General features: G+C 42.6%; 2 non-coding genes across 2 annotated transcripts; both read right to left on the bottom strand.

Annotated features, from left to right (window-relative positions):
• Positions 1-9,737: 9,737 nt before the first annotated feature.
• On the bottom strand, positions 9,738-9,809 carry trnag-gcc (transfer RNA glycine (anticodon GCC)). Its single transcript has one exon. It is a non-coding gene; the product is annotated as a tRNA-Gly (tRNA).
• Positions 9,810-10,923: 1,114 nt separating this feature from the next.
• trnam-cau (transfer RNA methionine (anticodon CAU)) lies at positions 10,924-10,996 on the bottom strand. The gene has a single exon. It is a non-coding gene; the product is annotated as a tRNA-Met (tRNA).
• Positions 10,997-12,586: the final 1,590 nt, after the last annotated feature.

A 12,586-nucleotide genomic window follows, 5' to 3' on the forward strand; every position in this document is an offset into this window, starting at 1 on the left:
ATTTAATTTGTCTTCACAAAAACACAGCAAAACTAGTTTTTTTGTTTGCAGAGAGACAGAGAGAGAGAGAGAGAGAGAGAGAGAGAGAGAGAGAGAGACAGAGAGAAGAAGGGAGACGTGTTAAACCTCATTTCTGTCTCCGTTTGCTCTCTGTTGTCACCTACAGTGTGTTTTCATAGTTGTTGTCATTTCTATATTTTTCTGTTGCTGTTATCCAGTTTGAGTAAGGCAGTCATGTTTCTGAATATTAGAAGGTTTGCATCCTTTTAATTAATGGTTTAATGTTTTACTGCTTTAGTGTTGTATTTATTGTTGCCCCACCTTTAAGAATGAAACACAGGGTTACGTTGTAAATTGTTTTTTCGCCTGATTTTGTTACTACGTCCTCATTGTCCACCTCTCCCCCATTCCACCACACAAACAAAATAAACTGAAGTTTTATTTTGAGGCATGCAGTAACGGGCCGGTCGGTCGGCGTCGAACCAGGGAAAAGCTGCTAAGACATAACCAGTAAAACAACAACAGCAGTGGAAGGAAACAATTGAGGTTTCATTTGAAACAATTAAATTCTAAATTGGAAGTGCATCTTCACAAAAATATGGACAATTTGTCTCCTGGGAAAGAATATTCATTTTCGGAGACAGTCGCTCAAAAAAGAGAACAATCCTGGGAAAACCTGGCCAGGTGGCAACCCACTCATCGCTGCTTTGGTTTGGTGGGTTTGTTTGGTTTTGATGTCGTAAGAACCTGCCTGATATCTACAAGAAAACATACATCACATGCCAGTCTGTTCTACAATAATAAACCAGCAAATGCAGCATGTATTTGGCAAAACAACTAGCATACATTTAACAGAAACTGTGGTAAACAGTATCCTAGCGATAACTAAGCAGTAAAACAGTGGTGATGAAAGCATTTCGCTGTGAGAGCGCAGGACAAACTCCAGACAGACAGGGCAGCCTGGACACTTCACTAAGATGTTTTCAGTCACTCTGCGATAAAGTAACGCTTACCAGTAGTCTTAGCATTGGGAACAATGAAACAACTGCAACATCACAGTGAGATATGGGCTATGCAGTATTACAGCCTTTTTACATATTTTTGACAGAAATCAAACAGGGTGATTACCTGTCATGCAGAAATGTAGCTAACTCAGCATCTTACGACGAGTTATTTACTCCGGTTTTACTCTGTTTTTTTACTCTGATGCTGATCTGAAGTTAGTCACATTGCATCATGTCATTTTATTTTCAAAATCCAATCCAAAACAATATCACTCCCCATTCTGTTATCTATTACCATCCCCATTACCTGACTTAGTTTCTCACTCCCCTCTTCGTTTGCGGGAACATGTAATGTACTGCCCACCCCCCTGTGCCACTAAATCACCTCTCCAAGGTCAGACCTGAGCTCTGCTCTCATAATTACCACTGAGGGTAATTAGTTTCCACAACCCAAGGTCTCTGGTGCCCCTCTGCACACCTTTACTCTGTCACCTGGGCCCTGCCAGGAAAAATGAACGGCGGCTATGCTGGGTCGAGCAGGCCCTCATGATCTATAATAACGTCCCCTTTGGAGTGGTGCTGGAGAACAAGGAACATTACCATGGAACTTAATGATGTCTCTTTCTTTTCCAAAGACAGTATCACAATGTCAACGGTGGGAGAAAATCATTAGCCTTCACACAGTTAATGAAAGTCAAAGATTAAGTCAGCCATTCTTAAGAGACAGATATTATTCAGCCCACAAACTCTGGGTATCATTAATAAACTTCTCCCATCACTTTCTTTTTTTCCCTATCAGCCACATGTGGCTACTTTAAGCATGTTTTCTCCTTCAGCAAGTTTAGGAAAGAAAAACTTTTGCACCTGCTACAAGCAAGGCCTTGCTATGTATACACACATGAACACACACACACACACACACAACAGAAGTACAGTAACACTTCCCAGAGGTTATGAGCACAAATCTAAACTGAGAGTGTGTGTTAGTCGACAGAATAACAGCACAGGAGAATTCCTCTGCACTCGACACACTGAAAGTTGCATAAATAGAATCATGCTGACTCCTGTATAATCCCCACCGTCTCCATCATTCTTATCCCTGGAGCATAAGCCCCGACCATACGGCGAGGCCCTCGCTGCTGAAACAGAGCGCAATATACCCATCACTCCCAGCGTCTCCACGGAGACTCCTAATGTGTTGACCTCAGGTCTTTTCACTTGTCCTCTCCACTGCCTCATTCCCTTCTCTCACCTGTGCTGCTCAGTGTTTCATAGCAGGGATTCAGCCCATTTCATATTACCTATATCCCATCTGCCCTGTCCTCACCTCATCATGGCAGAAACAAGGTTGTGCATGACGAGCACATGCCAGCACACACACACACACACACAGATATATTTCTCATACACAGGTCTCCTCACCATCCCTCCTCCCTCTAAATGTCCACCACCATCTGTGCCTCCCGCCATCAGCTCTAATGTTGCCTCATAAGAAGCCGCTCATATCTGCACAGGCAGAAGGTGATGTTTACTCTGCCACGTTCTTACCTTTCCTTCTTCCTCCCTCCGACCCCACCTGCACCAGCCCTTCTCCTCTGTCTCCCACCGTTAATTCACTTAATGATGGTAGCACACCTCGTAAAGAGCGAGTGATTAAGCAGAAAAGTCCCCCGGTATACACAAACTTTGTTTAGGCATTGGAGGAGCTTTGTGAGGTATTGACTGCCCTTCCTCCACAACCTTATGGCAGCTTGATGTGGCTAAGAGTAAGACATTGATTGTGAGCATCACAGTCTGACTGTGGATCAATGGTGAGGCACGTTTTGCAGCGGCCATGGCCAAATCCTGTGGGCAGTCTAAGGTCAGGTCTGGTTCTGCCAATACATGTTAGTCAGCACTTGCAGGAGCAAAGCCTGTCTGCTGTGAGACTAATGCGCCGGCAAAACCTATGGAACCTATGACAATACACACTTTTATCCCAAAACACACCGTCTAAATGCTGCACGTCATTACTCTGTGTGACTGAGTCCAAGATGGTCTGAACGATTCTCTCCAGCAGTGCCCCTTAAAAATGCCAATAGCTTCCTAATCAACATCAAGCTATTACACATATACATATAGTTGGGTATTGATGTGGAGGAAGAATTTTTTTTCCGGCGAAATATCCAGGATGTAAGATCAATGGAGCGATTCAAGAGGGCTCTCTTGCATTAGAGTGTGTCTCTCTTTAATTATCTCTGCTGCAAATGGCCTTAACGAGGGGAAGGACTCTTAATTGAGAGGGGGGAGGAGGGGTTGATGAACCTCAGAGACTCTTGGAGGCGGTGTGCCCCAGCTTGCCAAGACCAAATCCTCATTTCTACACTGGCAGTCAGTCACTCACCCTGCCAGAGGGGACCTGTGCCACAATCCATGTGTGTCAATAAAACTAGTGAGTCAAATGTAGTGGGAAAGAAACTGCTGTGTGTTTTCTCACAACTTCCTTGTCCAAATACAATGATCATAACTTAAAATATGCCTATTTTACAAAAGAAACTGTGTTTTTTTTAGTTGTTTAGTTTATAGTTTTCTGAGTAATTGAAAGAAAAAGCTGTAAAGAAGTTTTAACTGAGTCTAAATAAAAACTGTTTAACTGTTGGAAATTAATATTGGGAGTGAAAATGAATTTGGCCATATAATTTTTAAACCGAAGGTTGCATGTATAATGGGATAGCATTCAGGTGAGTCTATCCCTCTCTCTACATACAGTTTCCAGGTTACTAATTTCTCTTCATTATAACTTAATTTCTGATTTATATTTGACACAAAAATGCCACTGTCTCCAAATGTTAAAGTTATTAAAAAATGTTTCATGTCTGTGTCACATTCTGATTCAGCCTAGACAGAGAAACTATAGTGAAAGGTGTCAGTTTTATGTGATGTTGCTGCTATGATGTCACTATGACAGGTCTTTCCTCTGTCTATTTCTGCTGGGAGACACGCCACACATGAAAATCTGTAAATTGCCAAATCTCTAAATCACACGACCTCACCCAGACTGTGTGTTCACTCTAACTACATGGGCACCAAACTGAAAACCAAGATGTTCTGCAGCTGCCACGCAGCCAGCGTGTTCCTGTTCTAACTCCATACTGCACAATATAACCCACTGTAACACTACAAAGTCACATTTGCTTATCCATGACATAAAGGTGGGATTTGTTACCTATTGACTACGGGTTGGTGAACTGATGTAGCTGGTGAACTAACCATTAAATTCTTTTCTCTCTACTAATCTGTTTACTCCCCCTTTGTATTTTGTCATTTTACAGCATTTCTGCCAATAAAAAGTTATTGAAGATAGAAGATAAAGCTGTCCCTACTAACAGACATTATCAACATTCAGTTAGCAAACTTGTTAGCTCATTAGCTTAGCTTGGACATTAATGGCACAATAATTGCAGGCAGTTTATCCAAAGAATGTATTTGTACAATTAACTCCTGTGTATTAACTGTATAGGATGAGGTTGGATAAAAGTGAACAGTGCAATACACTTGAATACCACTCTACCTCTAATAACCTCCTGTATTTTGGACTCTCTGACTCTGCTGTCCCCTATTAAGTCAGCATTGCCAAGATGGCATGCTAACAGTCAACAGTGCAAATTCACATGACAAAGTTCACCATAAATTTAAAGGTTAGACTTGTAGGGATTTATTTTGTCTCCTCGAGCAGATGCACTGATCATGGCAATTATATTGCAATGATTTTTTTAATTTGATTGGGGATTGTTATGCTGTTCATATCTGTACAAAGTGCATTATCCAATCATATATGAAAAATGTAGATGTGTTTCTTTACATTTCAATTGTTTAATGATCATGTAAAACAACACACTTATGACATCTGGATAAAATACCTGAGATATACAGCTGCATCTGATCCTCTTAACTCTAATTGTATTTTCTCCTGTGAAATTACAAGTGGAAGATTGTTCACAGCAAAACAATTTGCCCTCACCAAGCACTTATCTTTAAAGATGGCGTATGGTTGTAATTGTGGTGTTTCTATTCCTTCCCTGGTTCAAACGAAAGAGCAGATTGCAGATATGGAAGAAAAAAATACATGACTATAGTTAAAAAAGATGTACTCTACAAAATAACTTTTCAAAACAGCAACACATTTTGTGCATTTTTATGTTTTTACTTTACTCTGGATTGCATGTCTCTCTTTGGGTTGGGAAAATTAACTTCCAGTTCTAGTAGAAGTGTTCAAGCTGAACATGAAGCTTTAGACAAGGATTTCAGCTGGGTCACAGGGGGGGTGGGTGCCATCCCAGTATGCATGAAGTGGAGGACTGGGTAACATGCTATACTAGTCCCTAGCCGCTCACAGTTACAACCAACTGATCAATCAATCATGCTGTGACCAATTAGTCAGTCAATCCTAAACTGAATACTCTAATCAAGAAACATTTGCAAGAAAGAGGGCATTTCTGTATGTTTGTACAACAATGGCCAGGTGAGAAGAGGTAAGAAAAGAAACAGGGTTTAAACTTTTCTCCCAAGCTTGATGACTTATCTACAAAGTGTTGCCTGAACAACTTGAATGACGAAATCACTTGGGAAAAACAATAAGAAATCAACCTACTCCAATGTCTGTCGTTCACCCTTGGCCCCAGGTGACCCAATGATTCCACTCGCAATAACAAACCGAGTGACAACAATGGCCTTAATAACAACCCTACACTTGTATAACCAAGACCTGGATGTCTGAGAATCTCTCACCAACAATGATAAAATTAAGTTTAGTAAGACTCTGGGTTATTTTACCACTTTCAAAATTGTGAGACAGTAAAAACTCTTGTAAATAGAAATATTAGACAATCGCTGTAAAACTTGGTAACGCTACGTCTAAGCAATAACATTTTTCTATGGCAATAACATTTTTCTGGCCTTTCAACGAGGCCAGCGACGTGGTTAACTTAGACGGGAATAATCGAGAAGATCTGTCAATGTAACGCAGACACAAAAGACGAGTATTTTACCACTTTCAAAATTGTGAGACAGTAAAAACTCTTGTAAATAGAAAATATTAGACAATCGCTGTAAAACTTGGTAACGCTACGTCTAATCAATAACATTTTTCTACGTAGATTCAATGGTGGGACTCCTGTTAACCTCTTACCATAAACCACGGGTAAAGCTCAAAGTCCATGCAAATATTCCATGGAGATGTTCTCAATCAGACAGTCGTGTAGCAGCACTGCAATGAATAAATGGAGAAGAGCACGTCAGGTTTCATTCCTGTCAGTCGAGAACAGAAACCTGACGCTGCGGTGGACACAGGCTCACCAAAACTGGCCAGTTGAGTACTGGATAAACGTAGCCTGGTCTGATGGAACACGTTTCTGCTGAGGCATGCAAATGATAGGATCAGTATTTGGCATCGACAGCATTAATCTGTGGTCCCAACCTGCCTTGTGTCAATAGTCCAGGCTGCTGGTTGTGGTGGTATATTGGTGAGGGGAACGTTTTCTTGACACTATTTTGGTCCCTTAATACCAGTCAATCAACGTCTGAAAGACGAAGGGGACCTGAGTATTGTTGCTAGCAACTTGGATACCTTTATGATGTTTTGCCATTCTTCACAGTGCACATTGTACATGACTTCATGCCATTGCAGAAAAAGCATGTGTGAAGCAAAAGTCATGCCCTGTGTGAGGCTTGACCTCATGACCTTCAGATTATGAGACTGACGCAGTGCCTACTGCGCCAACGAGGCCAACGACATGGTTAAATTAGATGGGAATAATCTAGAAGATCTGTCAGTGTAACGCGGACACAAAAGATGAGTTTTCCCGGACACAAAGGTTAGGGTGCCCGTGCCTAAAGAAAAGCAGATACAATGTGCATTACTGAAGCACTGGTATCCCAACAAACACTACTTCGACTGTGTGTACTGGCTATTTGCTCTCACGTACCACATAGAACACTGACTGTCCATTGTGACAAAGGCTCAGAAGCAGTATAGTGCTCCTAATAAAGTGCTCAGTGAGAGCATGCGTTGCATTGGCCGGGAATTAAACCCCGGCCTCACGCGCGGGATGCAGGAATTTTTTTGCTAATCGCCCTAAACCGTCTCCCATTCATTCCCTATGGTAGTTTTAAAACCACTACAGATGTAATATATGTTTGGCCACTATGACTTGGTGGCGCTGTTCTCGTTTTTTTTATTTTTTTCTCTAAACCTTTTTTCCACGCAAACCTCATAGGAGACAAGACAAGTCAATAGACTCGCTACGATTCTTACACTTTGATGTCATGAGGTCAAGATGCACAAGAAAGTGCTATTCTTCCCAGGGAAACGCTGTGAGGTGTTCCGCAAGGGACCACTCGGATTTCTCCTCCAGCACCCGTCTGAACAAGCCAGGCGAATCAACGATGACCCCGCTCTGCAGGACAAGTCTGCACCCATGAGGGAGGACCTGGTGCGGCAGAATGCTCTGGCTGTTGTCTGTCGGGGGGGGGGGGGGTGCCTCAGACATGACAGAGGTGCTTGGAGACTACATCCTACAGTTTGGGAAGAATAAAGGGTAGTCCTTTAGGCGGCTTTTGATGAATGATATAGGATACACTGTGTATCTCATCAAGAACTTCCAAAAGGAGGAGGGATCAGAGTACCTGTATGGCATAAGGGCATAGCAAGGACAGCCTATGGTCATTTGTTCATTATGCTCTCGGTTTTACGGAAATCCAGTCCCTAATAACATATGAGGCCAGCTTAGTGGGTGTTGCAGCAGCCTCAGCAGAAGGTGACCAGCTGGTTGGCTTTGGCACCCGGGCCAAGAGCACCTGGAAGGAGATATGGGATAGCAGAGGTGATGACTATACAAACTTCATCCTGGGAAAGAGCTACGCCCCAGGGACACGCATGGGCAAGCTGCAGCAGTACCTGCGGAAGAGGCAGCAAACTGCCACGGCTTCCGCAGTGGCTGAGCATGGCCCAAGGACCCCTGCCAATCCCATGGGTAAGTTATTTTATTCATATTTTTTACTCACATTTCTTACATGGAATGTAAGGTTAGTACTTATGTCTTGCCAAAAATAGTGATTTAAATCTTTCTCGTATACATCTATATTGGAATATACATTACATGTGACAAATGTTATTAATCTATCCTAAACTGGGCAAACTAATTCTTGTTGATGTACACTCTAATTGTTGTGTGCACCACAGCGATGGATGAGGATGACGAGATGGAACGAGCGATTTTGAACATAACACCCTCTAAGCTACAACTGCAGCGCTGTAAGCACACTGTTATTACATTGACCAAATGTCAGACTTGTTAATGGTTAAGTCTGTTTATAATCTAATGTCTCTTCTATTTATTTCTCTTTGTCTGTCTGTAACCAGTTGCTGTGCCAGTATCAGCAGCAGCAGAAGCAGTAGCTCCCACACCAGGAGGGTCATCAGGAGCAAAGACAGGTTTCTAAATGAAGGGTTTCAGGACTGGAGTACAATTATTTTACATGATGAAATGCCCTCCAAAACTGAACCTTGATTTTAATCATATTGATTGTGTTCTGGCCATGTTCCTTTAACAATCCGGCCCTATGCTGGAGTTATACTGACTGTCCTAAGGACTATGAATTGATACCTGCCATGATGAACTGATTCCAACAGCAAGGATGGTGAGTATGCACTGTTGTTCTACATACATCTTGTTTCAAATTAAGCCGTCTTGAATACTAACACCTGCATGCTTGTTCATTGAGTCATATTGCTCTAAATCCTTGTGCCTTCCTTTAAGAGAATGCTGTGCTCTGTTTAAGATCCCGGACTCCATTCCTGGTGAACATCGACAATGGGATGCGTTGAAGACTACTCCCTCCATTATTGCTGCGGCCACCTCTGGACCACTGGCAAATACTTGTACGTCACGGGCACGTTACATCCCCAACATGGTTGTGAAACTGGACTTGTTCCACTGCCTGAGGCGCTTTACACAGGAGTGCACCTCTGAGCATCATCCTCTGTTTAGTACTTTCTGCCAGCTCCTCTCCGCTGCTTTCTCTGTGGTTGATCAGGCAGGAGCTGCCATCAGAAGATGACCAGGAACATCCAGTACCAATGTGTATAAAGTTTTGCTGTATGTTATAAAGTAATGACATGATTAACTGAGGAACTCTTTTTGCTTTATTGTATTCCAGAAATCTCACATGCCCTGCCCCTGCCACTGAGGTCCACGCCAAGAGGTGCCCGCACCGGACCCATTAAAACAGGTGGCCGGGTTTTTGTGTTGGACCACACACGCTGGACGCCACCTATGAAAGATGTGATCAACGGCTTGTTGCAGAAGTACCATGGGGAGAAGGAAATGCTGCAGCATGTGGATCAGGAGTATGCAGACATGATTCATCGGTCTGCCTCAGATCCCAACAGCTTGCTGCACCCCACAACCAGGTTGCACATATCCCGCTACGTGAAGCACCTGGCAAAACTTTTTGACACCAGTTCTTCTTTGAACACAAGCCAGGAAAAACTTCTGCAAGTTGTCCCTCACACAAGAGTCACGGTACCTGTATCCAAGGAAATGCAGATTCAACGTTGGAACTGGAGTGCTGGTGTGTCAAGAAAGACTACTTCGACTGCTATCATCATGTGCCAACTACAACACCAACTGCTTTGAGAGCAGCGGTTGGCTTTACCAATGAATAGTATGGTGCTATAATCTTAGTGAGCCTCAATGCATTGGCCGGGAACCGAACCCGGGGGCTCCCGCGTGGCGGGCGAGAATTCTACCACTGAACCACCAATGCTTGCCTGCATAGGATTTTTACAACTGTAGCCAAACGCCCACTAAAAGGACCATTAGTCTCAGGCTGAATTGTTTGTCTGACAGTGAAATAGCTTTGTAAAGTCCCTCAGTCAACACCTATCTGGTGTCATATTGGGAGGGTGGTGGGTTTCCCACCATTTCTGTAAGTTTGCCTGTGCTGCTGTTTGTGGTATTGGTACATTGCAGTTGTGTAATTCTTACATAAAAGCCCATTGTTCCAAAATATATTTTGTTACCACAATGTAAAATTATCCCAAAATTATCCAGGTAGCCCAACGACTCTTAACGTCTGTTGTGACAACATCCAGGAACCTTAGCGAACCGAGTGACAACAACGGCCTTAATGAGGACCCCACACTTGGAAAACTAAGACCTGGATGTTAGAGAATCTCTCAAACATCGGACAGCCGACCATTTCCTCCAGATAAAGTACATTTACCCTTGAGAGGATATTGGTTGTATTTCTACTTTGATATCTTGACGGCTCTCGGGCCTTTCACAGAGGACCTGAGGTGCAGGCAAACGCAGCTTCACCGTTCAGTTAATAATCCTCATGATTTCTACCTGTTGGTACACATCCCCCATTTTTAAACATAGATATAATACCAATGCTTGTTTACGGTGACCGTGACTGGCGACCTGGCATCGGAAGCGCTTTGGTTAACCGCACGACTTTTATCCAGAATCTGACCAAGAGGGAGAGGCTGCTGAAGAAGTTCAAACTCTACAACTGCAGCAGGACGTTTCTGAATGGTTGGTAACCAATTCTATCATCATAACATCTTCCTTTATCATCTGTTGTGACAACATCCATGAGCCTTAATAAACTGAGTGACAGGAATGGCCTTAATAAGGACTCCACACTTGGAAAACCAAGATCTGGATGTTTAAGAATCTCTCAACAACAACTCACTCTTTGGGCCTCTTAACACCAGTCAATCAACGTCTGAAAGCAGAAGACCACCTGAATATTGTTGCTGACAATGTGGATACCTTGACATTCTTCTCTTTCCTTTCCCACTGCTGCATCTACACAGTATACATTGTACATGACTTCACACCAGTCCAGAAAAAGCACATGTGCAGCAAAAGGATGCCCCATGTGAGGCTCGAACTCACGACCTTCAGATTATGAGACTGACGCGCTGCCTACTGCGCCAACGAGGCCTGCAACAGGCTTAACCTAGGTGGGTAAAATCGAAAAGATCTCTAAATGTAATAACGACACAAAAGACAAGTTGTCCCTCACACAAGACTCACGGTACCTGTATCCAAGGAAATGCAGATTCAACGTTGGGACTGGAGTGCTGGTGTGTCAAGAAAGACTACTTCGACTGCTATCGTCATGTGCCACACCGACTGCTTTGAGAGCAAAGGTCGGCTTTACCAATGAATAGTATGGTGGTATAAACTAAATGAGCCTCAATGCATTGGCCGGGAATCGAACCCGGGCCTCCCGCGCGGCAGGCGGGAATTCTTTAGCTAAACGCCCTAAACCGTTTCCCATTCATTCCCTATGGTAGTGCTAAACCACTACGGATGTAATATATGTTTGGCCACTATGACTTGGTGGCGCTGTTCTCGGTTTAAAAAAAAAAAAAAAAAAATCTCTAAACCTTTATTCCACGCAAACTTCGGAGGAGACAAGACAAGTTAACAGACTCGCTACGATACTTAATCTTTACACTCATTTATCAAAGGTAAGACACTTTATTTGTGATAAATATGAAAATACAGGATGAATTTACAGTCTGACCAGATTTCTGTTCAAACAGTTTGCTACGCTTACGATGACGTTACTGCTAGCTAATAATTCACTTGGTTGAGTGACGTGAAATAACTGATCTGTCAGTCCGGTTTGGTGTAATTACGTGCTAAATGATGAATTAACATGGTCATGTTTTTTAGTGAAGTGTGTGGTATTATGTTTTTACGTCATAGTATCATGTTATGATATGAAAACATCTTGTCAGTAAGTTTCTGACAACGTCGTGTCGACGTTAGCTCAGCGGTTAGTGACCGATGAAGCATATAAGTCTGTGGAGTGTGGGGAAATTACGTGTTAAATCATGAATGAACATGAACTTATTTTACACTTATCTGGATAGTATTGATGTTGAGACGTAATATAATCTTATATACAGCTTGTATGATAACTCGCCAGCAACGCTCGTTTGGTACTGTCTGTCTGACCAATTACAGCCTATATGCGCGGTCCAAAAGAGCTTTATTACTAAGCTATTGATACACAACATCTCATGCTGAACCACAAATGGTTTTTGTTTACAAACTTAGCATTTTTCTTTCATGTCTGGAAATAATTAACTATGGCATTACCAGAGTATCAGAGTCAACTGAAGTCTGACTACAGTATTGATCAAATGTATGTTTTCTCACTCTTTCCAAACATTTCTCTTGCCTCCTCACTCTTTCTCCTCTTAAATACACAAGTACTTTTCCACCTCTTCTTGAATCTCTCCCCATCCCCCTTCTTTGTCACACAAGTGTGTGCTCTCTCTCTCTCTCTCTCACACACACACACACAGTGCTTTTGAACTGTTTTAAGTGAAGTTCAGAGATCAAAGAGGATCTACAGCAGCAACATTTCTGATAGGCCATGTGATGTGAGAAATACCTGAAATATCAGTACGTTTTTCAAAAGTAGCTTCCTAAAATAAACCTAATATTCTATTGTTTTTATGGGTAGGTCAAGATGCACAAGAAAGTGCTATTCTTCCCAGGGAAACTCTGTGTGGT

The sequence above is a fragment of the Seriola aureovittata genome, chromosome 11 (assembly GCF_021018895.1).
Source record: "Seriola aureovittata isolate HTS-2021-v1 ecotype China chromosome 11, ASM2101889v1, whole genome shotgun sequence".
Lineage (NCBI taxonomy): Eukaryota > Metazoa > Chordata > Actinopteri > Carangiformes > Carangidae > Seriola > Seriola aureovittata.